Below are 5,732 nucleotides of genomic sequence, written 5' to 3'. Positions count from 1 at the left end.
AATGAGCCGCGACCGCCTCGGCCGCCTGGGCGGGGCGGCTGGGAGCACAGCGCGCCCGGCAACTCGCACGCTCATTGGATGCGTCGCGCCGGGATGCAAATGAACCGGCCGCGGCTCCGCGCTCATTGGCTAGGCTCTCCTCACCGGTAGCTCCGCCCTTTCGTCGCCGGCCGGCGAGGCTCTGCCGGGTCCTAGCGCCGGCACTCAACGGCTCCGTCGGTCCAGGCAGCTCGGTGGAGCCCCCGCCGGGCGGGCAGACACTGCCCCGGCGGCCGGAGTGACCGTGGCCCGGCACGGCCCGTCCCTGGCCCTCTCCCCGGGGCCGTTACGCAGGCAGCCCCTTCCTCCCTCAGATATACCCCCCGTGTCCCCACGCAAACACCTGCCGTGTCCCTTTGTATGATTTTTTTAAAACTTCTCCTTCCCCCATCTCCCCGCCCAAACCCCCAGCGATTCTGGTGGTGGCCCGTTCCCAAGGTGTCCTGGTCTTGCTGCAGACATGGAGGACACATCTACTAAAACCATCGGCAGGCGGCTGTGTGCATCAAACCTCTTCTACAAAAGCAGATGAAGGCAGTTACTCCTCTTGCTCCAGCCCGGCAGCCTGGGACCTGGCCCTCCAGCTTGCGGGGCTGGGTTGGACCAGCCATCCCTGAGGGCACGGATCCCCGTGCATGGCATGGATACCTGTGCACCGTGCTGAGACTCATGGGCGATCCCCAAAACCCATGTGGAGGGATGAATCCCCACGCCTCCCTGCCCCTGAGGCAAAGCTGAGGCAGCACTGATGGTGAGCTCTATATGGGCAAGGCAGACCTGGATCTGGAGAGCATACACTTAGTATTTATCTCCACAAAGTGACTTGAGGCATTTCTGCCTAGCACGCCACTTCCCAGACAGGTGTATTTATCCTACACAGTATAAACATACCCCTTAGGCACTTGAACAGATATCTGCTGCATCCCAGGATGATGCTCTGACCAAGCAAGAAAGATGCTTGCCAAGTAAGAAAGCTCTGCCCTTACCGCTGTCCTCAGAGGACGTTAATATGCACTGATGATGTCATGTGATTGGGCCTGGCAGAGGAGATTTGCTGAGCATGACGAAGCCTCTGGCACGTTGAGCACCACAGTGTGGGTGCTGGTGGCCTCTGTGTTCCTCTGCAGCCGAAATGGCCCTTGCAGGCTCCCGTGCTTCCCACCTCACATGCTCCAAAGCAGCTTGTGCCCCCAAGTGGGATTTTGCCCATAGACATGGACATATCAGACCAAATTTGCCATTAATGAGGGATTACTGAGATGTTTACAATTAAGCAGGTATTCATGTATTTGCAACAGTGGACCCTTAGAATGGTAAATGCTTTTGCCAAACATGTTTAAGGAAGCTACATGACAACTCTTAATATTGTTTGCAGTTTACATGAGCAATCAAACTGATGCTGATGATACGACCTGATATGTGGGCACTAAATAAAAGACAGATTTTGAAACCGTCCTATAAAACACATACAGGAACTAAGTCTTTTCATATGGCTGTTTCACAAGACCCTTTTTTGTATACTGTTGGAAGCAGGACATCAACATTTGTCTTACAATATTAACAGTAATAATAAATAATAATAGTATCAGTATAGGGAACATAAGACAATATTTTCTTGTAGGCTTCCATAAAAAGCTCTTAAAATAATACAGTGCAATATAAACTCTCCCCTTAAAATCCCAAGAACATCCTCAGTATCTTATGATATTCAATATAGGTCAAATTTTGAGCCTAAATTATTTGGCAGAATCATCTCATATCACAGCTGTGGAGAAAATAATTTGGGATAAAAAGGAATTAAAATTCTTCTTGCTGGCAGGCTCATCAAATAAGCCAAGGGATAAAAGGGCATGGAAACCTAGCTAGGCTTGCTGCAAACAATTCTCTAGAACCCAAGACTGGATATAAAAAAATAATTATTTTTTTTTCATTCTTTCCTTGTAAAACCAGCTGTAGGATGTAAATCGTCCCACTGAGTCAGCGCAGGATGAAGCAGAAAGAAGCCAGCCTCCATAGCTTAGTGGGTTGCTAACTTTAAAGCTGAATTTAGCGGTTTGAATGTTGCTGCTGTTAATGCCAGGGAGCTTTCATCTACATCTGACAAGCGAACTAGCTCACAGTGTATAAGTACGGTGGGCATGTTGCTGTGTTTCAAGGAACCTGCTGCTAAAACAGACGGGCAGCACATCAGCATCGTTTCCACAAATGGCAGGGGCTGGGTACAACCCTGAGCAACCTTTGCTCCCTGTTCCCTGCAACGAGGGAATCTCTGCAGTGGGCGGGTGGAGGGAGCCCGAGCTCTGTTTTGACTGGAGATGCTCCTAATCCATACACAAGGATGCTCTTCTGGAGAAAGGCTGGACTTGTCATGGTGTTGCTGCACAGCAGCTTCAAGGTCTGGGCTGAAGCATGCTCCAGTCTTCACTTCTGCAAAGCCCCCGGACAAACGGGAAGGCAGGTAGTTTTGCATTTACAGCAGCGTTATTGCACAAATGTAAAGCGTTACTCTGAATCACCAATACTTAACTCATGCTCGTTTTGCTCCTGGAGCTCCTGTTGTTCCTTAAAGGAAGCCCTGGACTATGTGGATACACATCTGAGCAGTCAGGGGCTGCTGGAATAAGGAGCTGGTCTGGAGTGGGCCAAGCCTGCGAGTCCTTATTCCAACATTATGGGGGGAATAGAACCACCAAAGTCACCGAGATTTTCCTGCATGCAAGAACTGCAGGACTTGGTTTAAGCATCTGAGACAACATTTTAAAGTACATATGTGGGCTGGGTGTTATATTTTTTTGCAAAATCATGGCCCAAAATCAAGAAAGATAAACAGGTCAGGAATATATTTAGACTGGGAACCAGAAGAACAGCCTTCCAGTTGGAGGAACTGCTAGTTCCTAGATAAAGCACCACAAATTTCTGTACATGTTTTTCCAGCCTAAGCGGGGTGTGGATGGGGATTCAAGAAGCCTCACTGGGGACCAGGGTGGCCTCCGGAAGCCTGGGAGGATGATGAGTAAGTACAGCATGCATCCAGAGCTTACCATCCCCTCTCTCCTGAACAGGCTCCAATCCAAGGTCCTTGTCCCAAGGATTCTATCACAGATCACCCCTGTTAAATCCTCTCCTTGAATTGGCACACCCAGGGGACCAGCGCTCTTTGGAGCTAAGCTTCACACTGACCACATCCATCTAAGGACCAGCCACCGTGGTTTTGGGACTATGCATTCTCCTGAGCACGTCCTCCCCCTCCTATTTAGTATGTCTCAGAAAATGCCCAGAGGTTCCATTCCCTACACGTGTTATGTATGTAAGAAATTATGAAACCCTTCCTAACCGCACTCACATGTTGGATCACTCCTGCTCTCCGCTGGCACATCCATCTCCGTCGCTCTCCTCCTACATCCCAAACCCACGAGCAGGGTTGACCCCACCAGTACATTAGCCGTGCAACCTGCAATGGTTTTAATCTGCCTCCAGTCAGTTCCACTTGGGAATCCTGGGTTCTCTTGGCTGCTGCTGGAGCGGAGCGGCCGTGTCCCCTGGATTCCCGGCTGCTCACCCGCCGTGGGTGACGCAATCCTCTGCTCTCGCTGGAGATTTCGTTACAGCAAAATAACGCGCTGAGCCCCAGGAGGCAAGTGTTGCCAACAGACCTCTGTGCCGATAACTGTGTGCCTTGAAAAATGACTCAGGCTCTCCTGCGTGACACAAAGTTTTTAAAAAATGCGGAGCTGATTGATTTAATCATAGCTCTGCACTCAGGAGGGCCGTGTGCTCGCGTCATGAAAAATGTATGTGATGTTTACGTGAGGATTTGTGAATGAATGAATCAAACCCTCTCCCCTGGACCACGTGGCGCTGCACTACATGCTGTTACTAATAGAGCAATAATTTTCATGGGAGGATCTTGTAAAATGTGTTTTCTGGAGAGATCCCACTGGTGATCAGCACATCTAGCAGCGAGTTTGGTAAGAGCAGGGTGTGCAGCACAGGCCTGCCAGAGAAAGAGGAGCAGAAAGCCATGATGCCCAAGCGATGTGGGAGGAACATGCACTTTAGCTCAAAAATTCCTACAATAAACTTTGCTCAAGATAAAGGAGCAAAGGAACTCCCCAAATCTCTCCCTTCCAAGGACCACCACTGCACGCTGGACTTGCTAAACCTAGCCACGACTTCACAGCCTCCTTTCAAAAGTGTAAAGCCTTGCCCTTGCGCTCTGTTCTCAACACCCGAGTTGTCCCTGTCCCCTCCGAGCTCCTGGCTGCGCGCCCCAGAGCTGTGTGCGAGGCTGCCTGGGTGCGTGCTGCCTTTTTCAGACATGCAGGGTGCATCTGACCTTGGGAAGGACCTGCACAAAATGCCCGGCCCACTTAAATCCCCAAAATGGGACTTAAGCAAGATTTCAGTAATGCCTGGAATGAGTTTTCCTGTGGCGAACCGAGGAGTGAAGCTGTGTTTCCAAAGCCAGCACTATAAATGGGCATTACCTACTGATCAGGTCTTGGTTAAAAGCATTTCACTACAGAGAAGGTGGGGATCACCCTCACAAAAAAGACATGAATCAAGACACCTTTAAAATACCCATCGTCACAGAGACAATACCACCGCAGAAGATTGTAAGGGGGAGCAATCTGATGTGCATTTCTCTATTTTTGGTGCTTTTGGTTCCTGCATTGCAGCCAGCCGCGTCCCCAGCACAGTTCCCTTTTGCTTCAAGCTTGTAGGACTTCCCACTTCCCTGCCCAGCACTGTCTCCATTACACATGCAACAGAGGAACCTTTGTGCAGTGCAAATTTTTTTTTTCCGAGATGGAGATTTATACTCACAGCTAGACTTGCACAAACTTATTTCTTACAAAATTTTACAAATCAAATCTAGATAGTAGCTGAAAATGTCAGTTTAGTGGGAGGCTGATGCACAGGGAGGACTGGCGGGGGGTCTGCAAGCTGAGAGCAATGATCTGTGCTGTGAGAATGATTCAGCATGTACAGACACGTCAGGATCAGCAAGCAAAAGAGTTGCGATGGTTTGTTATCAGAATTGTTTCATATGATGGGCAATAAGGGAGCAGACATTGCTATTTTGGATGGTCTAAAAGTGAACAGAAATGCTTACATTGTTGCTCTTCCAGATTTGTGGGCGATTTCAAATCCAGCCCGTGACTGGAGCAAACCCAAGCTGTGCTCTGAACCTATTCCTCTGGGAAAACAGTTCATGGCCCAGGCATCCTACCTACATCACGTCACTGATGACATCAGAGCTATAATTTGCTTGAACAAAACAAACGGGAGCTGCCAGCTTCTCAGAAGGACTGATCTGTTCACAGGACAGCTTCTCTTCTACTGCTTTATTGCTCTGTGTGTTGTAACTCTAAGGGTAATTTCAGTGACTTTTTTGAGATCATTGTGCAAAATAGTCCTTCTTGTGCTGAACAGAAATGTAGCAACAAAAGTGGTTTAACTCTGCAGAAAGCATCGATTGCTGTGTCTGGTACGCAGATGCCCCTTGGAGTCATTAGCCAAATTCCAGTGAAGTTATTAAGAGGCTGCCGTGCTCTCAGGGAGGGCAGGATCAGCCCGTTGGGCTGAACGCTGCCCAGTGCGGTCCTGCAAACACGTTACCTTCAGCAGAACTGAACCTGTGTCTGGAAAACCTCTGCGAAGCTGCAGGGTTCCTTGCAGGTCTCAGATTT

Source organism: Grus americana, chromosome 17 (assembly GCF_028858705.1).
Source record: "Grus americana isolate bGruAme1 chromosome 17, bGruAme1.mat, whole genome shotgun sequence".
NCBI classification, from domain to species: Eukaryota; Metazoa; Chordata; class Aves; order Gruiformes; family Gruidae; genus Grus; species Grus americana.
The sequence above is the reverse complement of the archived record's forward strand: the minus strand, read 5'-3'. Positions refer to the sequence as shown.